This window comes from Bacillus rossius, chromosome 1 (assembly GCF_032445375.1).
Source record: "Bacillus rossius redtenbacheri isolate Brsri chromosome 1, Brsri_v3, whole genome shotgun sequence".
NCBI lineage: Eukaryota > Metazoa > Arthropoda > Insecta > Phasmatodea > Bacillidae > Bacillus > Bacillus rossius.
This window is the reverse complement of record NC_086330.1, coordinates 311,026,505-311,053,107: the sequence shown is the minus strand read 5'-3', so window position 1 is coordinate 311,053,107 and position 26,603 is coordinate 311,026,505. Positions and strand designations below refer to the sequence as shown.

The 26,603-nt window shown below is 36.8% G+C and overlaps 1 long non-coding RNA gene across 1 annotated transcript in view; it reads left to right on the top strand.

Moving 5' to 3' along the window:
• Positions 1-9,796: 9,796 nt before the first annotated feature.
• LOC134530219 (uncharacterized) overlaps positions 9,797-26,603 on the top strand; it is a 77,285-nt gene continuing 60,478 nt past the window's right edge. Inside the window, exon 1 of the long non-coding RNA XR_010074792.1 lies at positions 9,797-9,874. This is a non-coding gene — a long non-coding RNA (uncharacterized LOC134530219). The remainder of the gene's footprint in view (positions 9,875-26,603) is intronic.

Sequence of the window (26,603 nt, the reverse complement as noted above, 5' to 3'; positions counted from 1 at the left end):
GCTCAGTCCTGGAGCGGGGTCGGGCTCTGCCAGGGGAAGAGGCTCGGGGCCGACGGGCTGAGCGGACCAGGTAATGCCGGCGAAGCTGAACACGTCCATAATTAATGCCAGTCCCTTGCTCGCAAGGGCGGCGCTAAACGTCAGCCGGCCCCGGGGGGCGAGGGACATGACTCATCGGCCACCCCCTCTGGGGGCGGGGTGGGGGCGGGTGGTCGGCCCCTCCACCCCTCCGCTGGCCGCTCAAGACATTCCTTGTCTCTCCGGCACGTCAGCTTTACCCCGAACCAGTTACTGTCCCAGTCAAACTCCGAGCCATCGCGAATCTCTATTCCTTTCAGCAGTGAAGGGTGTTATTATGTTATTAATAAATGTATAAATCTATCTTCAATGATATCCGTAGTATACGTAATTTACACAATCGTATATTCTTCAGAAGGAACAATTTGAATATTTAAAATTTAATATTGCGTACTGAATAAATGTAAACCAAAAAAATTGCAAGTACATGATTCTCACAATCCTCTTTATGAAGTCTATAACACTTTAATGTTTTCTATTGTATTTTTTCCGATTTTTTAGTGCAGCATGTATGTTAGTTACTTTTTTATCTAGTATATAAAGATAATAAACCACACTTATAGTTGTTTAAAGGGTTCAAACAAAAATAGAATTAGAAAATAACAGGAAGGCTTATTAAAATAAAGATCAAATATGTTAATCTGTATACTTAATATTATATTTTAGTTTAATTCTGGAATTATGTATAGTCTACCATAGATTTATAAGGATGCATTACAATAATAAAGTAAATAAGTTTACAACGACTACTAATATGTTTTTATAAATTACATCAATAGTTCCCGAGCTATTAAATCTACACTCGTTGGTTATTTGGTAATAAACATAGCAAAAATACATACCAACCATTATTATATATTTATATATATTTTCACGTTTTTTTTTAATTTTAAAAAATCACACGAAATTTCAGTAACATTACCTGCTGTGGAGCAATACTAGCTTTCATATTACCGACTTATAATTCACTGCACTGTATTTTTAAACATACGTATTTTGCGACTAAAATAAAATTATATAACATAAACTATTTCAAAAAACAACCACTATAACTGTTAATAGTTTATTTTTATATGATTTTATTTTTTACCTTATATAATTGAAGGAATATTTTAATTATTTAAAAAAATCATGCATATTGTTCGTGTAGCTGTAAGAGAAACCGACTCAGCATTTCATAACTTTGAAGTTTTTAGGCTGGAAATAACATAATGTTCAGCAAATGTTTCTACTGTAATTAGAGGTTACATGAAATGAAAGCAGAAGGAACCGGGAACGGCTGTAATTCAAATTATTACAGAAATGCAAAAGAAATGTCATTTTGCTTCGTATACTTAAAAAATATCTTTCAATATTCTTCTTTAAAGTTATTTCCGACTTTGAAGTCATTTATCTAAGTTAATAGCTTTTCCATATCTGGTGGTTATTATAATGGTGTATACATAAAAATTAAATTTTTTATTAATACTTAATGCATACAAACAATATTAAAGATAACACTACTTTTTATCTCTCGGTGAACCTCGTAAATCTTCCATGAAGTAACATCTCGGACGGTAATTTCGTATTTTAGCACCACAGAATATTTTGGTTGAACAGCCTTAAATATTCCAAATATTTCCAAAATACTTTAGATAAAAGCTTGAATGATTCCTCATAATAAAGCATAGCTACTTACTTCCATAATTAAATTAATGCATACATAAATCTTTAATATCTTAGGTGTTTATAACATGCAAAGGAAGATCATTAGTATATTTGCAAGCCTCGATCGGTTAGGAGGAAGCACTTATGGAAGCAAGGCAATAATTCACATAATGTAAACAATAATCATATTTTGAACCCTAATCCTCATATTTATAACCCAAGCCTTATTTTTCTAACTCTAAAACCTAATATTGAAAAACATTAATAATCATATTTCGAACTGAACTCCTCATGTGTTATCTTTATAAACTAAAATGGTTGATTCATTCTGAAAGCGAAGCGATTCTGTAATCAAGGGCAGAAGTTCACCAATACCTTAGTGGTACTTAAAAAAACGCATTAGTAAAACATTTATTGGCATCACTATGACCCTCATAACTTTGTAGAGAAAGGTGGGTATGGCTTGAATAAAGTACAAGGTATAGGGATGAGGACTATGAATTGTATTTGAAGATCCGAATGTGTTGGTTGAGATGTTTAGATGTCCAATTGATTCGCAAAGAAGGGCAGTACAATCATATTTGAAAACAATTGAATCCATCATCTCTGAACTGATGGTGCGAGAAACATCGAACATATAAAAATAAAAAGGGAAACGATAAGTTGATTGGAAGGCTGCCTTGCATACGGAGAATTGTATAACAATGGTTAAAATTTTATTTTATTATGGCGTACTAGTGGTAATGAAAGCCCTTGACACATTCTGAGGTTATTTAGTTCGTTAGTGACAGTCGTGATGTTAGGAACAGGCTTTGCTAATTCAGGAGCATTTTTGTATTTCCCAAGACGCAGCATGGAAACGACTGTTTTATCGTACGTGCACTTGTCCTCAACATATTCAGTAGAATTTTTGTCATCTAGTACAAACGGTACATCATCGCCGACTGTGGGATCTCCAGCACCTGCGACAATCGTGACTTCGAAGAATAAGCCTACATCAATGTCCATTGGAAGTATCCTTCGTTTTGAACTTTTGACTACCCAGTATCAACCGACGGGACATCGTTGCAGGTAACGTGTCAAAAGACTTATATTACGACGAAACACTAGAAACACGACAATCATAGTTACAGAATAAAAGTTATTTCTGCCAATTTTCCACGTGAAAGTTATGGTGGACAGTTCACACAAAAATTAAATTTGAGAAGGCACTGTAAACGGAAAACTCATTTGCAATCTGCACAGCAAAGAGTTGATAATATTGATGAAGAATTTCTGTCATTAGTACCAACGGCAAAACCATCACATACATCCAATTCTAAAAACTTATTGAAATCAGATTCTGTTGCGTTTTCAGCGGAGTTGGAAAATGCAACATCGCAGACTACAGCTCTGGATAAAACAACTGCCTTCAATAACCACTGCAGCGGCATGGGAATACATTGATTTGCTTCTGTGGTAAAAGTTTTAAACAACGAATAAATACAAGAAATCATAAAAATATTGTGTCTGCGGAAGCAATATGTACTGTGCACAATTTCTGTGTGATTAGTTAGATGTTCCGGGGTTCAGTCCCCAAATGCAGACTGCGAGTAGGCGGGAGACGGGAGCAATGACGTTTTCACAGCCCGTGGACCGTATCGCGCTATTATCTAACACCTGCGTCAAGCCACGGGCGCTCACGGCATCATCATTTGATAAGTTGCCCCAGGTGCGAGGCTATGCCCGGCGCGGAAACTGCCTTCGGCTGATTCATTTTGGCCTGTGAGTGTAGCCTCGCGCACAGGGAGCCAACACGAAGCGGCGACGGGCACGGCTGCATCGACAGCTCGGAAGGCGGTGGGTACGGCGGCTTCCTTGCGGTCTTGTAAGCCAATGACCGTACGTGTTACCGAATTGAAAATGCCTATGGTGATTATCTAGCTCGGTATCGACACTTGCCTCCTCTGCAAACAGCTGATACGAGCGTGAACTGCTGCCAACTGAGTGTTTCAGACGTTGGCGATAGGATGGGGGGAGGGACTGGATGGGTCGTGAGGGGTTGGGGGGAGGGGGGTCTTAAGAAAATAATTAGGGGAGGGGGTGGGGGATGCTTGTTCATAGATACGTTTGCGAAAATGGTGGTGGGTAAGCAATAGCTACTAATAATAAAGTAGGAATGTGGAGGGTCAGTCTATTGGTGGTCACCGTAGACGAAGTCATTTTTTTTAAATTGCACTCGATGGGTTCAAACAAGGGACTCTTAAGTAGATGACTTACTTTTTTTTATTTTATTAAATCTAAAATGGTGACTTCATGTATTAAGTAAACCCGCAGATGGCGGCCTTGAACCCAAAATGGTGGCCTTTACAAAAGTTTTTAATTATATAAATAAATATATTGGTTTTAGGTAAAAAAAAAAGTTTCGGAGTGTCATATTTCAAGCTCGTGGTCAAAGATCAAGTTCACCGCCGTAGTTGGCGGCCGGTCATTGACCCTAAAGCCTGTACCATTGTTCTCTATTTCATGCTAGTTGTAATAGATTGGCAATAGGTACAACTTCACGGTTGTCCGGATATATCATACCTTGATACCTGTCAATTGTGACGCATGCTAAAAAAAATTATTTCCGTTTTTGCAAGGCAAACTATCGTTTTACTTTATACTTGTATTTCGTGCGCCACCCGTCAGGTCGTCTTATAGGCTACAACTCGGCTGTATCCTGCTTATTCGGCATACAGTTTTTTTTCTAATATTTTTTGGAAGGTTGAGAATTATTGCCATTTTCCAGTTGTCAATAGCTTGTTCCACGGTGCCTTAAAATCGCTCCGGCCCGCAGTGGTGAACGATGACTTAGAACTGCCTCAACTTGGTATTTCGTTACGTTTAAAACCGTATCCAGCAACTCGTGTTTTTTTCCATACCTGTGGTGCTCTTTTGGAAAAAAACGATAGTGACAAGTATTGAAACTAATATTCCAAAATTTTAAATTTGACACACGCTCAAAACTCGCATTTCACTGACAGAGACGTTACTCCATTTCTCGTACAAGTGGCCCGCACCGCGCTTACATTACACGTGAAATTAAACACGTCAGTTCTTGTAATTTATGATATACATTCATTCCAAACCCGATTACATAACAGTTTTTAATCTGAATTTTGTAATCTACTATAAAATATATATTTTATTGTTTTCAATACAAGATAATTGAGATGAATGTTGAGTTATTTGATAAATAAAACTACTTTGTTTTACTGTCAACACGCGTTGAAACTTACTAAGTTTAACCTAATGACGTGGAATGAATTGGTTTTCTAAAAATATCTGTGTGAAATTAAAAAAACTAAATTTTTAATACTCGATTATAATTTCAATTTACTAAACATATAAATATATCACTTCAGAATATTTTTACAGAAGTCATGAACATGACTACTTAAAAAAATATTTAAATAGTTGGAAAAATATTTAAAAAATAGTATATTTGAACATACGTTATTAATGGGCTTGCATAAATATGGGTCATATGAACTTATATTAGGAATAAAAAAAAATTGATTGTCTGTAAAGCCGGTTTACGGACGATAGTTTAACGTGACAACGTCATAACAAAACATTGATGAAAGATTGATCCAGAAGAAAAGGAAATATATTCGGCCTGAGACTGAGCCGTAATAGGTTTTTGCAACCAAACCATTTAGGCATTAATATATTATATTCTTTGAGGAAGAATTTTTTTTAATTCTTCTATCTTTTGTATGATAAAATCTACCTCTGCATACTTTTATGAATAAAATTGAATCATTTTATTGAATTATCACTATTTTGTATGGATACAAAGGAGTACAATTTAATTATTAAATTTACTTTTATTTGCATTCATTATTCAAATATATTTATTACTTTTGAAATGTTACGTGCGCCGTAGTAATTTTTACAAGTTCAAAAAAAATTTCGCACCTGACGGGATACAAACCGACAACCTTACGATGAGAAAATAGCGCCGCTGACCGCTCAGCCACGAGGACATGCATGAAATACGATTGTTTCAGATGGTATATAGAATTTATAATCATTTTGTTCACGGTAGGGGAATAATATTATTTCGTTTTAATAACTTTATTTTATAACAAATACGCATCCCAAATACACCAAACTTATTTATAAGGTGTTACAATATTTTTTAAAACATTGTGCAAAAGATCCCGGTTGTAATTTGAATTATTATGTGTAACTGTAAAACACCATTGTTGGTTCAAAACGTATTTGAATATCCAACATTACTTTTAAATAACCGTACCGATTGTGCTGAAAATCGGTGGACGATCGTTAAATTACATAATATTAATAATTCAAACGACGAAAATATGATTGAAAAGTCAAATCGATGGTCGTTCCAATCGAGTGGAAGAGAGATGCCACGCATGCGTACAATGAGCAAACAGGAACATCCGTAGTGGGACACTTTTTCGTGCGTGCAGCTGGCGTTCATCGATTTATTAGACGTTGTCACGTCAAAAATGAGAGAACCATTAAGTAGTTTGACACGTGTCTCTCAAGAAGTCACTTAAGAGTTTTTTAACGTGATTACTACACACGGACACGTTTCATTAGAACACTCGCTGCTTTTACGAACGCGCCACTTGTGCTGATGGACAGCCTCAGGAAGCAACTGAATGCTGTCACGTAAGGCCTGTTTCACACATATGCGGTTGCATTCGGTTCGGTTCGTTTTCTGTTGCAACCGAAAACGAATGAAACCTCTTCACACATACAAGGTTCTCATACGTTTGTGTTCTCTTCCTTACACTCAGTAGTGATCATGGAGAGAAGGCAAGCTGTTGCTATGATGTTTCTATATAAAAAATATAAAAAAACTAAGGAGGAATACTATAATTTATTCATTCATAATTCATTATAATTCATTCACTTTACGGCAGGAATTCGGAGTATTCTACACCATTTTCTCGAAGCTAAGAGAGCATGAAGACACATTTTTAATTACTTCAGGATATATCAGAAAAACTGTTACACCCGCACTGATCCACTCGCTATCAGGTAAAAAAAAAAAAAAAATGAACCGAGCGTCTGTAAATGCGTTGGATGATTTCTGTTCCCTGGACACGTGTCCGTACCTCCCAGAAACCTTATGAAACCTGTCAAGGGAGTATTCGGTTCTCTACTGTTTCGATTAGGTACCGAATAGAAACCGAATCACCGTTTCACATTGTCGGCAGCGACCGGAAAAGAACCGAAAATGAAAATAACCTAATGGAACCGCATATGCGTGAAACAAGTCTAACGCTCCTTACTCGATTACGGCACATTTGGCACACAGAAAGTAAGGAAAGGACAATTAGATGTAACTGAGAGAAAGCCAGTTTTAGTTACTACGCTCGACACTCGTTTTCTTGCTTCTGTTTAAACTGAGTAAGTTGCAACACGAGCGAACTCTCGTTTGGTGTTTCTGAACGCGTGACGACAGTAAAATATGAAGGTTTAGAATTAAGTAGTTTTATTTTGTGACCGTGTGTTTGGTCACGCGACGTTTTGTTTTAATATTCTACATTAAAAACATGTAAGGGCACGAGGGAGACATAACCTTACCTGTTTGACATTTGGAATCATCATCTTGTGACATCACAAGACGTGATAGGTGTTAAAGACACAAAAACTGTGAGACACAAAAACTATGAGGGATCCTTGTAAAACATCTTCAAACTCATGGGTAGCAACCATATCTTAGCAAGAAGAAGAATACAATCGGAAGACTCGCCTGTATATCGATTGTTTGGACTACCGTGAAGAACCTTATAGAACTTTCTGTAACCGTTTGACTTTCTATTTCGTCCCAGAGAAGTTGGAGGCAATAGCAGGGGGAGAGATATAGAGAAAGAGAGAGAGAGAGAAAGAGAGAGAGAAAGAGAGAGAGAAAGAGAGGGAGAGAGGAATTTATGAACTAATACTCGGAGTTTTAGGCTGTTCAGTATGAAATAGCAAGGACCATCAAGGTGACGCCAACATGATTCGATATAAATTCATCATAACTAAACAATTCTGCTCAATTAGTAGAGATCTCAGTCTCTGTCACAATGACATCAGAGAGAGAGAGAGAGAGAGAGAGAGAGAGAGAGAGAGAGAGAGAGAGAGAGAGACGCGAGAGTATGGAGGTCATTGGAGGGCTAAGTATAATTTTTGTGTTTGTTATTTTCTTTAATGACCAGTAATTTTTCTAAATCTGAATGTCTACTGTTGTACAAGGTTACTTGTAAATTTAACGTAAATTTAATGTTTACTGACACCTTTTTCCTTGGTATTTTTGTGTGTGATGCACCTGGTAAAGTAAACTAAAAATTAGTTTTTTTGGTGCTCATTATACTCGGCAATTGTTTGCACTTTCTGCACCTTCTGTGCTGTTTACTTGATGGTCATATTTGTTTCAGAGTACTAAAAGTAACTTAACTCTCCAAAGCCTTGAAATTGTTTGTAATTGTATATTGTGTTATTTTTCAGAGATTTAAGAAATTATCGCTTAAAACATTTGTTATAAAGTAACATTATGTATATATATATATAATCAGATGAGAATGTTTTTAAGATAAGCATGTGTGAATAAAAACGAAATAACTTTATTGTACCTGAAAAAGAATGAATTATACCTGATTCAGTTTTGGGTATTGTTTATGGAATGTTTTTCACATGTAATATATATTTACAGTTGAATAAAATTTAATAGAACTTATTTGTTTTGTCTTGTTAATTTCTGCCACCTTCTAAAGTTTTCAGCATTTAGGTTATTTACCATGATTTTCATTTAATGCGTTAGCTTAATATGCAGGTTAGGCCCCATATGGGCAAGCAAGAGTTTACCTTGTGAGGTGGGTAAAATAATTAGTTCTTGCAGTGAGTGTTTGGGACCAGATGGGACCGGTCTAAATTGTTTAAATACCTCAATATTCTTCCAAATTATTTTTCACTGAAAACAATATGCTATGTAATATTTTATAGTAAATTACAAAATTCAATTAAAATCGGCCATGGAAAAAGGTTTGCAATAATATTTGATGCAAATAGTTTAAATTTCTGAAATTCATACAATCTTGGTTAATTCATGTATTTGTAGAGTATCACAATCTAAACATTTGGGCAGTATACATTTTTATACAGATGATTTTTGAGATAAGGAGAAAATGAAATTAAAGGGTTAGTTTAGTGGTACCGCTCGTGGAACCAACTTTTGCCATTATTTTTTTTACTGAAAATAAATTTAATTTTCGCTTAATACAAATATAATTGAAATTTTTTAATTACATGGATTTAAATACTACATTTTAGCAAAATTAGCAAATACTATTATTTTCCATGAAAGTTTTCAGTTTATAAACGATTGAAAATATCAACATTTTGATCACACGAATATATTTATCTTTTATTTTTTCTGTAGAAATGGCTCTATAACTTTTAGGTGATTCGATTTGGCAAACCTCAAAACTAGTTTGATTTCAATTGGTTTGAATTTTATAGTAAAAATAATAAGTTAAAAAGTTTTAAGTTCGGCAAACCTTTTAAACGGCTGTATAAAACTTTATTAATATTATTTATGATCCTATTGTTATGTTCTGAGACATACTATACATAAACATGTATATATATATAATTATATATATATATATCCCTACCAATTTGGTATTCAATATGCTAAAATTTAGAAGGAATATGAATTATCTCTTGAAAGTAGTTTGTTTGGACCGAATCATTTAATAAAAAAATAATGCTTACTAAAAATATTTATAAAAGTTTATTTTAGAACTAACTGTACAAAAATGACGCCATCCCACACATGTAAGAATTTTGAAGGCAAATTTTATGATGGTATTATTCGTGTTTTGCATCTCTGCCGCACACAATTTATTGACGATGTTTTGAGTTTTAACCTGAGTTTACAAGGACCGACCGTGCCCTCGGCGGCTCACTCGACATCGCCGCGGCGCAGCGGCGGGACCAGACACGGACAGAGCTGACGCCGCAGCTGACTCGCCGCCTGCCTCGCGCGGCGCTGACTGGTCAGCTCGTCAGCACGTCAGCACGCCTGCACTCGCGCGCAGCCCAGCTGCACTTCCTATCGCGCGGGAGACGCTCCCCAGTTTCAGCAGCCACAGAGAACAAGGTACTTTTTATTTTTTATTTTCAGGAAAATGCTGAGAACTAACATGATGCAGAATGAATCAATTCATACTGGACAATCTCTAGAAATCAACAGCACAGATCAAAAGCAACAAAAAAAAAAAAGCCTTGAAATTGTTTTTTTTCCTTCAAAAAATACTTAATTCAAGATAGCTTCCTATTTTGTATTTTTTTTTTTAATTTTTCGCTATCTTACCCGACAAAAACTGTGATAATTACAGACATACTGAGGCTACAACAAATCCAATTGCACCTTTCGAAAGAGCGCTAGACTTACAGTCCTGAAAAAGAGCCTAATCGAGGATTTACGTGAAACTTGGGTATATTTGAGATTGCAAATATATATATATATATATATATATATATATATATATTGAAAACATTTTTGTACTACTAAGTGAACATATAAAGTTTTACTTTTTAAACTTTTGCTTATGTTTCAAAAGTGTTTGTAAAATCAGCTACTGTATCTTAAATTTATTTAGTATGTCCATAAAAGAATGTCCCAGTTAAAAATTTTAATAGTATAAACTGTAGGCGATGTAGAGTTCTGGTTCAAGTTCACAATTAAAGAGTAACTCAAACAGATTTAGATAAGCGCATGCGCGAATACTGTTTGTTGTGTTCTTGCCTGCAGCGCCACCTAAGCAACAGGGCGACTCCTGAGCGCAAAGAAATTTGTGTTCTGCAATTTACTAAGAGCGCATCTGTAATTTGAGCCATCCCCATTGGAATCTCTTGGTACGAGAATGGTTGAACGTGGAAGTCCCTAACCGTTGGATTGGTCGTAATGGTCGAGACGACAGAGCGCTTTTTTGCTGGCCTCCACTTTCACCTGACATAACGCCATGCGATTGTTTACTTCGGGGCTTTATAAAAGATCGTGTCTACGTTCCGCCGCTACCTAATTATTTTCCAGAGTTAAGACAGAATTGAAGAGGCTATTGCTTCCATTACTCCGGACGTGTTAACCAAAGTGTAGGAACAAATGGACTTTATGTTGGCTGTGTGCCGTATAACTAAAAGTGTATATATCGGACATTTGTCATAATTTCATGGAGGTGATTAGCATTTGGTGTAAATATCTTTTGATTTCCTTTGAAGATGCAATTGTTTTCGTCAGTTTCCAATTTTAAATCATTAGCAAGATTGTGGGAAAGTATGTTTAGCATTATCATTTTTACATTATTCGTCATAATTAAAGTCGTCTAATATTTTGCCTTCATTTCAGGTCCTCGGTGTTACAAACCCGTCCTCGTTATCTTTAGTCAGCTTAGTTGTACAGGTCTTGCGATGTTTATTCAAGATATATCTTCACCCAAGTAGTTCTGTTACTGACAGAAACTAAATGGTTTTTTTGTAAGGACCCAAAATACACTCGTTTCTCTCACGACGTTTAGCAATTTTTCTCAAGGTAAACTGTTTGTTGTAGTATCTACAGCGGTGTCCTTTTGATACAGCTACAGACAACGAATCGGGATCCATGTTAGATTCTACGACTTATACCAGATGCAAACTGAGAGTTTTAAATAGGAACATTTACTTAACAAAAAAAAAAAATTTTATATTTCGTCAGCGAGTGTGCTAATTTATCCCATACAAGAAACTCGTCGCAATTAGTACATATTCCTGCCAACAGATGGCGCCATGTGGTGTGTTCAGGTAAATATTGTTTATTTTTTATGTGGGATGCGGGATGCTCTCTCACGATCTCAAGAGAAGAAAGTCTTCACTAAACATCAAAGAAAAGGAAGTTCGTCTTGACCGTTTTGCAGCGGTTCAAGACATAGTAATAGTAATCGACTCAGTAAATAATCTCTTTTGTTTGAATTCCACTATATATATGTATGTATATATATATATATATATATATATATATATATATATATAGTAAGAGCTGATTTGGTAACAGGAATTCACTGAGAATGCGAAACTCTGACTAAAATAGCTTGTTTCATTACAAAAACATTTGCATGCAGGAATTTTTTTTCTCAGGAATAACCAGGAGCACACGGGAAAACCGACAGATTATTGACAGGAATAATCATGAGCACACGGAGAACACCAACAGCAATGTTGTCAGAAATAACCGGAAGCTCACGGAGAAAACCAACCAAATATTGACAGGAATATGGTAAATGCGGGATAGACGCCACAGAGGGAGTGATGCCACACTCAGCGTAGTTCTCAGTACACTTACTAGATAGTGCGGTCATTGATTCCATAGTATCCCTGCAGATGGCACAGTAATCCTCTCGCAGTCAGAGGCGCTTCTTTGAACGAGTAAGAACTGCGCTGGCGTTTATTCACTCGTATTGTTTCTAGCTTTGAAATATTTTATTATCTGTTCGTTATTTTGCATTTATTAAACAAAAATTAAAATATATCTCAATATTATAGTTGTATGTGTTTGTTCGGTTGTTGGAACATACTATGGTAGTATATTTTGATATATCATCACTGTTAACACACTTTGGTGTAGTATGGCGTCTTTCCTTAGATTTTGGGAGAGATGCCACAGCTTGTTATTGGGAGAGATGCCACATCGGCTATATAAAATCACGCCTAGGGAGGGATTCCACATTTTTTATATGAATTAATATTCAATGGAAAGAAGTCATGGTTATTCAAAATTTGATGGATAAGCCTCAAAATATTTTCAACATGGATGAAAGTGGTATCCAGTTGACAAACAAACCAGGGAAGGTTTTGAAAATGAAAGGTGCCAAGGATGTCCACATTTTGACTCCTCGTGAGAGAGGCGAAAACATAACTGTAATTGCATGTTGCAATGCAGAAGGAGTATTTATACCACCAGTTCTTTTGATGAAAGGAGTGAATAAGAAAAAAAGAATTCGTAGATGGACTCCCTCTTGGATCAGATGTTTACATGAACCCAAAGTCGTCGTTCATAACCACAGAATTGTTTTTCAAATGGTTTAAGGAGCATTTCCTTCCCCGGAAACCTCCTGGTAAGAATGCTTTGATTTTGGATGGCCATGCATCACATTACAACGCATTCGACATGTTGAGTCAGGCTGACAAGAATGATGTGATCATAGTATGTCTGCCTAGTCACACAACACAGCCACTGGATCGTTCATTTTTTGGTCCGCTTAAGGTCTATTACAACGAGGCCAAAGTGTGAATGCAACATCATAAGGACAGAAATATCACTAGATATCTCATTGGCAAAGCCTGGGAGAAGGCAGCATCAGTTGGTAATGCAGTTGCGGGGTTCAAAGCAACAGGAATATATCCCCTTAATCCCGACATTGTACCAGAGCACTTTTATGCAATTTCTGATGCATCTGTTTCCACATTGACAACTATAAACACGCCACTTACTTCTAGCAGCCCTGTTTCATCAGCTTCCACAACTCATTCTACGGCACTTTCAGCTGCCATTCCATCAACATTTCAAGCCTCAAATCCAACCCCATCAGGATCTTCCACATTTGTTTCGACATCTTCAACCCCTGAAAGTGAATCTCTCCATACACCAACGAAATATCTTCATGAAGTTAGTCCCGTGCCAACTGCTCCAGTTTCTCTCAGCAAGAAAAGAAAACAATCTGCAGCAGTTTTGACATCGTCAGAACACATTCAGAAATGCAAAGATTCAAAGAGAAGAAGCAAAAGAAACTAGAAAGACAGCTCAACACCAATAAATGTAAGAAGAATGTACCAAAGAAGAAAAGTAAACATGCGAAAGTCGAAGAAAGCAAGTAATGTTTACAAATTTGGTATCAACGAGACACTTGCTACAAGTGAAGATGATGTGAGTTCCAACAATTGTGTAGAATTCTGGGAAAATTACTACACCACCAAAGAAAAGGCAGACTGGATTCGGTGCGAGGTGTGCCACAAGTGGCTCCACGAGTCATGTACGATGTATGGGCCCATGTGCAACACTTGCAGAAGAGAAGTGAAGAGACAGGACGTGAATAAAGTAAAAAACATCAAGTGAGGCATCTCTCCCGATTTCCGTGGCATCTCTCCCTTAGCCTGTGGGAGAGATGACCAAAAATAACTTGCATTGTTATTTTTGATTGGGTTTTTAAATTATGTTATTATCTTTTAATATTTTATCACAGTGAGTACACTTCTCTGACATTATTTGAGAATTTTTTTAATACATTAAAATAATTTTATAGAATTTGTGATTTTTTTTCAAAATGTGTGGCATCTCTCCCGCAATTACCCTATTCAGGACTACATGGAGAACACCAACAGGAGTCTTGCTAAGAAAAAATCAGGAGCACTAGGAAAAAACCCAAATGGTCTTGAAAATCCAGCTCAGTTAATACATTTAGATGCATGCTTTCACATTAAGTATAATAATATACCTAGCATATTTATATATATTTTTTATGCAATACACACTTTACAAATATTAATCGTCTAGATGTTACATTTAGTTACATTAAGACGATTAATATATGTATAGTTTTAAATAATCCTATGGATTTTGGTATTACATCTATATAAATAAAAATGTAAATGTTCGTTTATACAAAAATCCTAAATTCCTGAATGTTCTTCACAGATTGCTTAGAAGTTTTGACTCAGTGTTGCATTCGAATACGCGCTTGTTTATATATATATTTATGTTATACTTGCTGCAGTACCTGGCGTTTCCCGGGCTGAACAAAGGGTGATATATTGTCCGCGAGTTAAAGAAAAATGGATAGCACTATATGAAAGTGTGGTGGACATACAGGAATGACATTAATTAATGTTTGTATGTCTATGACATATGATTATTCTTTTTAACATGGCGATCGGTTGTATATTTTAGAAGTTGATGCGCTGCAGCGCCATCTAGCGGAGAGTTACAAAAAAAAATGGATAGCATAAAACCGTCTTCATGCAAAAAACACTTCGGTGTGCCAACTTTAATGGCGATCGGTCAAACGGTGTCGCAGTTTATTGACGTCATACATATCACCATCCAATATTATAAATATAGATTTTTAATATTTTCATTGCTATAGAGTGACATATATAGGTATATAGAAGAGAGATAGAAATATATAGAGGTGTATATATATATATATATATATATATGTGTATATATATATACCGTCGCCGCACTCTGCCGCCGCCGTCGCAACTCCCTTCGCCGAGATCCCACTGGGACTGGACGCCTCTCTCGGAACTTCGCTCGGAACGCCGCCGCACCCGCGACACTATCACCCGGAACTGAACTCTTCGCCCTGGAACCTTCGTCCAGGGACTTCGCCGCTCTATCACCCGGAAAATCCGCCGCGGGAAAACTCCCGACTCCACTGAACTCCTGCCCTTGAACCTTCGTCCAAGGACTTCGCCACTATGCCGCACCCGCGGCACTATGACCTCGGAAACTCCGCCATGGGAAAGCTCCCGCCTGAACTCTCTCTCTGATGCCGGCGTCCTCGTCTTATATACCAGCCAAGGCGCTTTCCAAAAATCACGAACGCGGCTGGGGCCAGTCGCGTCATTCCGCGCCGACCCAACGGCAGAAATCTCTCGAAACACGTGTCGGCGGCTAGCGTAACTTAGCAGCTGTCAGGTTTCGGATGTCAATCTAACAGCGCCGCGCAGGGAGCTGAGGGCTGGAGGGAGGGGAAGCGGCGACCCAGGTGCGCGCGGCACGTCTCATGTTGCGCGGCCATATGATATCAGCCAGCTGTGCACCTGCACATGTGGCGGCCTTGCTCACGTTCGTAACAATATATATAAAGATCCACAGATAGAGAATTAAGGAAAGAGATAGCTAAATGCTTTGTGTATGTTTTCCTACTTCAAACAAATTACAAATAAAAAATGATTGTGGCATTGCAACTCATGCGGGGCATTAATTAGTTTGTTATTATACATATTCTCATATTTTGCCATCAGTCTCCGTAATGTAGAAGTTATAGTGCGAGGTTAATAAACACATCATGGAATTTTTTTTCCTACTCGTCAGAAATCTGGTTCAAGCCGGTGTTTAGTATTTTTTCATATCTTTTTCGTTTGAATTGGAAACGGTATTATTTCGCTCTGCAAATCGAATGAATCAATAGTCGATGTAGTTTCTGCGGTAGCGAATTCTAGTGGCTGGTGCATAACTACATGTGAGTCGCGTTTAGAAATTTAGTGATTGATATTGAATACTGGTCCATATAACTAAAAAAAATATTTATTTATTGTAAATATTAGTTATATAAAGTATGTTTATAAACTTTTTCAGGTGTATTCCGCATGCCTGCAGAAGCTGTGCCCACCTACCTGCAGCGGGGGTTATACATATTTTTGATAGTTTTCTTTTAGTGATTCTAGGCATTTTTTATTTATATATTTCACTGGTCTTCGTAGCCTCCACCTCTCTCTCACAATTTTATTAAAATCCATTAATTATATATATATAACATGTACCTAGTTGTTGGACTATTCAAAGGTAATTACTGAACTTCACATTTACTTGTAAATGTGAGAACTTTATAGCAGTGTTTTAATACAAACTCCTATGAAAAGTTAAATAATAATATGACCAAATTTTTCAAAGCAGGGCTTAAAGTTCCACTTTCATTTTAACTACTAGAGTACAAAGTGATTGATGATTGAATTAGACGGACACGATTAACTCTTAGCGCATCGTGTAAGCATCACGTGTAGCTCCGCGATATTGACCCATGTGGACCCTAAGAAGAAAACCAACAGCGGGAATAAAAATTAACAAACGCATTATAAAATGCTATTTTAAATAAAAAAAAAAGCAGGACTATCCAACACGCATAATGAAGGCATCACTGTATGACAGCTGTAATGGATAGTCACTGTAAAATTAAGACTACAAAGATGCCAAGGCACCCACGTGGTTTCTATACATATTCCGTTTGAGTGTAGTATTTAAATCCAGAGGAAAAGATTATTTTTTATTATCAGTGAAAGAAGATTCCTATAAACAATTTAGGAAGTTTTTTTTTAGTTACCTAATAACCATGTTATTTTCAATTGTATTGATCCGGCAGATTTCGAGCATAAATTGCTTTATGTGTGAGCTGGTCTCTGATTTATAAACTATATTTTAGGCAGACGCCGTTGCTGGTTCAAACTGTATGTCATAGAGAAAACATGAAGAATGGACAAAAAATGAATACACAAATACACAGAAGACTAATAAAAATCAGCCGATGTCGAATTTCAAATGTATAGACACCACAGAAAATTCCGTGGAAGGAACAATCAGAACAATATCACAGTACAGATGATCACATTAGGCTTCTTAAGACAAAACTGTTACGAAATTTTGGGACCTGAGATATGTTCCCGTCTTCAGGCACAAACAGTCTGACGAATATATGTTTAATTTCATCGCTGGATTCGCCTATGCGTAGCTGTATTGATCATTTTAATTTCTCCGCTCCTGTAACATTGTAATAGCTAGTAAATACTATGCAAAACCACAAAGATCCACGTATTACAATACGTGTTCACTGTTCATTTGTGTGATATATTGTCTCAGTCTAACACTCTATTTAATCATGGAAATTATTACTCAGTACTGAACCAAACATCACACAATGAGAACCAAGCAGACGTGAAAAACCTTCCTCGTAGTAACAGGCATACATCTGACTTGCGTGACAGCACATGTCTGTAAATACTCTGACATCTTACATTCGTATTTTAATGATGCACAGAGCTGGTTATTGCAAGCAAGGAAGATTCTAGAGCGAAGTTCGAGGTTGCCAATACGGTTTCTATTCTTACTTTTTATGGAATCTAAGCGGTTATTACGGCTACAAATCGTTCTCTCAATGCTGCTACCCCGTTTGCCACCAAGATTATTTTTGCGAATATTCTCCATCAAGAAATTTCGGTACCTGTGATAACACGCAAGAGTAGTTTTCAGTTCACTTAACTCTAATGGTGGTAAAATACGACATTTTCCTGCTTATTCAACTCTCCGATCACGAAGCGGTAATGTAATTGAAAGTAAACCCTCCTTCCCGGCTCTTAACAGGTAGTAGTGGTGGCTATTCGCTCTTTTATACCACTGATGTTAACTGCTGCGGGATTATTTTTTTAAATGGCCTGCGGTGGATCGTGCTAACCTATATTTCAGATCTTCCTGGAGGTAAGGAATTAGGGTGGGGGGAGGGGGGTGGAAGAGGGCGGGACAGGCCTGTCTCGCAGCGCCCGGAACCAGGAGCCACAAATCCAAAACCGCGGAATTACAGCAGCGTAATCACTTCGGCGTGCGCGGAACATCTTGCTTAGGTAATACATGAGTCTCCCGCCCACGCACCGGATATAAATGTCCAAAGCCTCAGCTACAGTTTTTTTTACGGCGCAGCCACTTTAATTTACACTCCGCCACTTTACACCTTCCGAGACATTTACAACTGCGCGCGGGCGGGGGCGCACCAATAACGGCGAGTGGGGATCACTCGATTAATGGCGGTCGCTTCGGCTGGCGGCAGTTATTATTTCACCGGCGCGAGCTCGTCCCCCGCTTCCAGTGACCTGATCGACGTCACCGCTGCGCGTGCTCTTTAGAGCCTTTAGAGCCGTTAGGGCAGAGTGATGAGAACGATATTCCATAGCCCAGAAAGGGCATTCTTAGCTTAGTGGCACACTCGCAGGTGTCCTTACGTCTCGGACAGGTTTCGCGATTTGAGCGACGTTGTGACTTTGTACCTTCACCTCTAGTCGGTGCACACATCAAATCAAGCACTCATCCTGGGGATGGTGTTATTTACAGCATAATAACTGCGTCCTTTAAAAGATGTTATAATGCGCATTCATCTGCTTTGAACGAATATGTAACAAAAAGTAAAGAACCGTTTTCAGAACGTAGCTGTAGCTATACACAAAAATCGGGAATGTTAGGGTTAATACCTACTACTGAAAAAAATATATATTTGTGAAAATAAATACGTTACTATGTTTAAAAATATTGTACACTATATGGCTCTACAAAAAAAATTACACACCACCGTGTATTCAATTCGAACATTTTCGCTAATCTCGTGACGTAATGCTTCAAACATGTTATTTAATGCAGATTTCAAAATTAAATTTAATAATCCAAAGTAAAAAAAAATTGGTTGTCTGTAAAGACGGTTTGCGGACGATAGTTTAACGTGACAACGTCATAACAAAACATTGATGAAATGATTGATCCAGAAGAAAAGGAAATATCAGATTCGGCCTGAGACTGAGCCGTAATAGGTTTTTGTAACCAAACCATTTAGGCATTAAAAATATTATATTCTTTGAGGAAGAATCCTTTTTTATTTTTTCTATATTTTGTATGATAAAATCTAGCTCTGCATACTTAATGAATAAAATTGAATTATTTTTATTGAATTATGACTATTTTGTATGGATACAAAGGAGTGAAATGAAATGTACAATTTAATTAATAAATTTACTTTTTTTTGCATTCATTATTCAAATATATTTATAACTTTTGAAAAGTTACGTGCGCCGTATTTATTTTTTACAAGGTCAAAAAAAAAAACCTCGCACCTGCCGGGATTCGAACCGACAACCTTTCGATTAAAAAATAGCACTGCTGACCGTTCAGCCACGAGGCCACATTAGATAATATGTTTATAAAAATTTTGTTTACGGTAGGGGAATAATATTATTTCGTTTTTAAAACTCGATTTTATAACAAATACGCATCCCAAATACACCAAAATTATTTATAAGGTGTTACAATATTTTTTAAAATATTGTGCAAAAGATCCCGGTTGTAATTTCAATTATTATGTGTAAAACACCATTGTTGGTTCAAAACGTATTTGAATATTTAAGATTACTTTTAAATAACCGTACCGATTGTGCTGAAAATCGGTGGACGATCGTTAAATTACATAATATTAATAATTCAAACGACGAAAATATGATTGAAAAGTCAAATCGATGGTCGTTCCAATCGAGTGGAAGAGAGATGCCATGCATGCGTACAATGAGCATGAAGAGAGATGCCACGCATGCGTACAATGAGCGAACAGGAACATCCGTAGTGGGACACCTTTTCGTGCGTGCAGCCGGCGTTCATCGATTTATTAGACGTTGCCACGTCAAAAAATGGTTGTCTGTTAAGTCGGTTTACGTGACAACGTCATAACAAAACATTGATGAAATTATTGCATACTTTTATGAATAAAATTGAATAATTTTTATTGAATTATCACTATTTTGTATGGATACAAAGGAGGAGTGAAATTAAATCTACAATTTAATTGATAAATTTACTTTTATTTGCACTCATTAATTCAAATAATTATGTTTATTACTTTAACGAAGAGATTATTTTAACTATAACTTTTATACATGTTTGCTATTTAACTTCTTCCAATCTGTGTTATTATGTTAAGGATAGGACGATGATAGGAAAAGTAGGAAACGAATGTGAGTGTTTCAAGGATGATGTGAAGGAAAATGGCTTACCCAACACCAAGATGCAGTCAAAAATAATATATTTGCGCCACAGACTCTGCAGCAATGCTAGGAGGAACGGGTTAGCAAAAAGCAATGAAAATGTTACATTGAAATGCATGAAAACAGAATTACGCCACGGACTCGGTCGCAATGCTAGGAGGTTCAGGTTAGCAAAGATAATATAAAATGAGCGTAACCGGACACAGCGAAACGGGACACTTTTTCGTGCGTGCAGCCGGCGTTCATCGATTTATTAGACGTCACGTGAGAAAAAAAAGCATATAATAGCTTCTACAAGGCAAACCTTTTAATCAACCTGAGTGATTTCTTAGAAACACCTCAAGATACAAAAAAAGCAAAACTATTACAGAAACTTTTCAACTGGACAATACTACATTCTGATTTACTGAGAAAAGGGATTAAAATAACGGTTCACATTGGTACAAATAATCACGTCTAAAGTTGGAAATTAAGCTTTCAATTTTGTTACACATGGCTGCTCAGACACGGAGTAAGTACGGGTAGATAATAATACATAATGCTATTTCGTTGATCTAAAACACCTTTTCATACCAACCGTGCAAATTATTTAATTTTGTTTAGCTTAGTAAAAGTTGGCACTACATGGGATATTTTTGGTCGCATAATTATTGTTCAAAACTATTACAAACGTATTAGACTAATAGGTGTACACAGTAAACCACCGTCGTTACATTTATATTAAAGTTGGAAATAAGTGGAATAACCTCGTACAGCTAATGACAAACCTGTTGGAAAAGTTGAAATATAGGAACTGATGTGAGCGAATGTAGCCACCACGCAGACGGTACCTGACATACCTGCTAACAATCAAACGGAAGAATATGTTCTGTTTTCTCGTTAGTGCATCCAGCTTTGAAGCCGAGCTGCCAGGATTACAGGCAGTAACTGGTGTCGGACAGGCTCGACCACAGCAGCGGGAGGGCGTGAGCGACGCGAGCAGAGCTGCGCAGCTTGCGACCCGACACACACGAGCAATAAATCAGGATTCCCAGGCAGGAATGAAGATGGAAAATCCTTGGATAATTCAAAGGCGTCGTGCCTCGCGAGGACGCGTGCAACAGAAAATCCTCCAAGAAAACGGCGAGAAGACAAATGGGGAGTCATGCGGGAGAGCAGGGAGGAGGGGACGCCGGTAAAGGTGGAAAACAATATTTGTTCTTTTTTCATCCTGCACAAAGATAAGTGGCGTAAAAAATGAAAGAAAAACAGATTAACAGCGAGGACAACGAAGGAAAAAAACCCCTCGATAAACCAGCGGGGTATTAATACAAAAGAAGGAAAGTAATTTCCCAAGATTTCTGCAGCTCAAAAGAAGATGAAAAGTACTTTATTCAAGGTGCTGGATTTTACATGCGAAAATGAAAATGTAAGGATGCTCAGGTAAACAAGCAAAAATGACACAACTGGAGACGACACAGATGTCAAGTGGAAGAGTTGCTATTTTATACCAGAATATCTCAATATTTTCTATGATAAATTTTGAGTGTAATAATACCACCTTTAAAAATAAAAAAACGAAGGATAATATTTTAAAGCACATACAATGAAATGCTAACCAGTAAAAATAATTTTCCAGTAAAAAAATCTGCACGTTTATGTTTATATGAGGTTAGCAGAAACGCACTAAGTTGAAACGTAATCATTCAGACAAATTTAACACAGACTCTGTGAGTACCAAAAACTTCTGAAAATAATAAATCAAACATATCTGTATAAAATATTCAGAGAAAAACTAACACTCAAATGTTATGTATTTTTAATGATAATCTAAAAGTAGGTATCATCAAAAAATATAGTAATTAAACTTTGATACACAAATATTTGTGAAAACACATTTTAATGTATAAAAGCTGATGTAAACTGACTTCTCTCCAAAACTTTATTTGGAAGGATAAATTGAACGAGGCTTGAACTATCATAATCTTTACTAACGTTGCGCGCGTGCTTGTAGACTTGGAAATAGCTACAAGCAGGAACATAGACTATTGCACAATCAATCACAGAATTCGGACTACAACTTTACCACAAAACAACACTATGCAGGTTACATTATTAGGACTAGAAACTAAAGCATTCCAAACCAGTTTACAAGCCAAATTCCTGATATAAATAGAGTTGGATGCTTAGTCAAAAAGTAGATATTCCAAATCCATACAAATTTGCAGCATTCAAAATTTTAGAGAATAATCACTATTAGACTTTACATCAGCTTAATCAGGGTAGGTAAATGTAAATCCATACAGGAATACTCAATCTAGGTACCCAAGCTAATAACTGTAGCATTCAAAATGTTTCAAATTGGTGCACAATTGATCTAAATTATCAACCAAAGGCTAATCTAATTATGTATCTTTTACAAACCATAATAATTTAAGGATAAAACAAAATTTAACGAGTCAAAACATTGTCATTAATTTTTTACGCTATTTGTTCATAGACCGTGCCAGCATTGCTGACTAATGTACGTAAGGTCGATGTTTCATTACCTACCAGTGTCATGACACTTATAAACATATTGAATTAAATTTTTTATACAAAGTAATCTGGAAGCAAGGTTATTCGAACCACGATAGCTCGGACCTCTGGAATGGAAAACATATGCCAGTGACCACACGACCATCGAGACATTTACTAAACTTGGAATTAAATAAGGTATATTTAGAAAAATAACACATCATCGAACTTTTTAATAAAAAGGAATAATAGCATCACCTGCTAGAGAGCGTGGCCAACATCTTTATTTTCAATATTTGCTAATAGGATTACTCGTGTCACATAGTTCACACATTGTTGCTAGAAGGTGCTATCGCCATTTTGGTTTAATTTTTCTCCGCTAGAGTACAGTAGTATTTATTACCACATCATCGTGGCATCCATAATCTTGTCAGCCACCTTAGCCGCCATATTGAAATTCTGAAATTATTGACCTAAAAGTTAATGAAAAAATTAAAAAAAAATCATTAAATAAATCACTTATTAATATAAAGATTCATTCGATCGATTGGGCGCATTGGATATATCCTTGGTTGATGCAAAAAATAAGCTTTTTATGTTGAAAATATTTATTTAGTTAAAATCACTTGAATAACTTTTCGCCATAAAAGTGAGAGGTTCAAGAAATAAAACAAACAATTTTCACAAACAAAATATTTATTACATAATTTCTACAAATACGAAAACAAGCAAATGACAAAAGTCTTGAGCATTTAACGATTTCTACAGTCCCCTTAGAGTGCGAAGCGGTTCTTTGCATGTCTTGGCATGTGTTTTCAGGGCAGCTTCACATGACAGTTGATTACCACATACAGCACACTTCTTAGAGTTCTTTTTTGTTAAAAGAACAATGATATATTTCATGATGCCTCACACTGAACATGTGCACAAACGTCTTTACACAGATGATACAGTTTGATCTCGATGAATGCGCAACCAGACCTTCATAATTCTCAATGTGCCTTTTCAGTTTTCCGTAGCACTGGATACAACACCTGTTGCACTGATATTCAATGCGATCACTTATTTCTTTCTTTTCACAATCGTGTATTACATACTCGCGAATCTCCAAGTTCTTGATAATGTCACAGTAGGTGCAGTTGGGTGATGGAACACCAGCAGTTATTGCTTCCTTAAATATCGATTTCACTGCTTCTGAAGACACTGCACATGTTAAAATCTCCTTTAGTGCTGTCGGAGACAATGGTACACCTTTAATTAAGATATCTGGAGTTGTCAGTGTCGTTGCCGCCGGAACCTCTGCAGATGTTGGCGTCGCTGTCGTCGATGCTGTAGTCAGGATCTCTGTTGATAATCGAGTTGACATTTCTGTTGTTGTAGGTAATGGTTGTTTTCCAAAAACAAAGACTTATTATAGTCACACCCAAGACAAGTTATTTATATATCCATGTACGAAAGTCATGTTACACATGGTTTCCAATCAAATTTAAGTTTGTAGCTTTACAGTATTTGGAATGAACTGTGAAATAGTCGCGACATCGGTATAAGACATTACACTGTTCGCATTGTGGCGAACTAATTGACTTGTTCATTGGACGGTTCCAGTCTTCATGATGTCTAGCAGAGTGAACTAGCATAAAGGTTTATCACAGAATTTACAAACAGGTTCTTGCTTGCACTTAACTGACCCAGTGCACATTTAATAATGTTAATTTAGGCTATCTTGATCTCCGAATAGTTTACTATATTTTATGCACTGAAAAAATGTTCTTTTTAGTACAATATTTGGGCACCCACTTCTTTCATGTCTGCGAGCGTTTGAAATTGTAGTGAAAGATGTACCACAGTATTTACACTGGCATGTCGAACATGCCAATGAAGATTCGTCTTCTCATTAAAGTTTCTGCCTATTATACTTCACGTATTAAAATATCCTGCAGTGCTGGAACAGTAGAGCACCTGTTGAAACCGTCGTCAACAGGATCTCCGCTGCCACCAGTATTACTGCCATCGAGGTCTGCCCTGTTAATGGCGGACCTTCCGTCAAGGTTGACGTTAATGTTGGCAAATATAACATCGATATCACAATAATAGGTGGTTATGTGTCTTATGTACAAGACTAGTTAAAATAGACGACCTGCCTGCATCACAGACAGAGGTGGACTGATAGTTCCGATTTTTTCCTAACTAAAACTAAGTGTATTTGAAAGGGTTCTAGATTAGGTGAAGGACCTAGGCGTGTATCATGCCAAAGCCTATACGCCTAGTCATGCTTGGATTAACAATGCAGGGAAAGGTCGCACGCATCTTGTACTAGGAGCGGATTGGCCAGCCATGGTAGTGATTTATGGCACTACTAACTTCCCTCACTCTTAATTCTAGACTATAACTACTACATAAGTTGGACCCAGGTAAAACCTGCATAGACACAGGGAAATTCCTGGGCACTGTCATGTGGGGTGCAACTTTGTATGCTTTAAGTGTATGAAAATACAGGAGACAGAATGGTCTGGATGAAGAGTTGGACAGAGTAAAAAAAGAGTCTACCATGCGGGGGTCGGGGCACTTGAACTTGTGGTCTGCTTTATATTTTAATACAGGATTGATGACTAGGGACGCAAGCGCTCCTGATGGTAAGTGGATACACAAGAAAGATATGCGAAAGTGTAAAACTAATGTCAGCGACATTGTGTGGATCTCCAAGCAGAAAGGTGTCTCCTAGATCGATCACTCTGAGAATTGGAGTCTCGAACTTTTCCGTATTAGCTACTACCTCGAAGAGCTGGACCACAAGCGTATTCGTGGTGGGTTCTATGCCGAAGAGATGTATCACAACACATAGTTGGTGGGGAAGATTCTTAAACGAATAAAAGGGCGATTGTTCATCAAGTGGTGGGGCTTCCCACCTTGCTTTACTTCGTAAGAAGTAGATGCATAAATTAAGAAATACTAAAGACTTAAAAAATATGCTTGTTTTTTGTTATTGTAGTAAATTAGAAACCACAAAATAAATATATTGTTTGTAAAATAATTTTGTTTTATTTGTTTGACTTTCATGGCAAAATATTAAATTCAGACTATATTTAACTAAAAAAATATTTAAGATCATAAATTAAATTTTTGCATCGAACAAGGTTTGTACCAAGAGCTGGAATCGACTAAATTAATTGTTATATTAGTAGGTAATTTTTTGATATTTTTGATAATTTTTTCTTAATTTTTATGTTAATGATTGCAGACTTTCAAAATTATGGTCAAGATGGCCGAAAATATGTTGGATGCCATGGTAATAAATTATGCTGCACTCTAGCTGGTAAAAAATAAACTGATATGGCGGCAGCAATCTCTAGCAGACGATGTGTTCCTATGCGACACTAGTGCACCTAGTAGCACGTATTAAAAACAAAGATGGCGGCAGCATCCTCTAGCAGATGATGTATGCACTATGTGACATGCTTCTAGAAAAAAGTACTGGAAAGAAAACTGGCTGCTTGGCTTCCAACAGGTGATGCTATTATTCCTTCATATTAAAAAAATGCCATTCCAAAAATTTATGTATTTTTTTTACATATAACTTATTTAATTCTCTGTCTGTAAAACTTCTCGATGACGGCGTGCTCTATGGTGTATGTTTTCCATTCCAGAGGTCCGAGCTGTCATGGCTTGAAATACCTCGTTTCCAATGTATTTTGAATAAAAAAATTAAATTGAATATGCTTATAAGGGTCATAACATTACTGGTAAGTAATGGAACATCGACCTTACGTGGATCAGACAGAGTGATGCTCGTG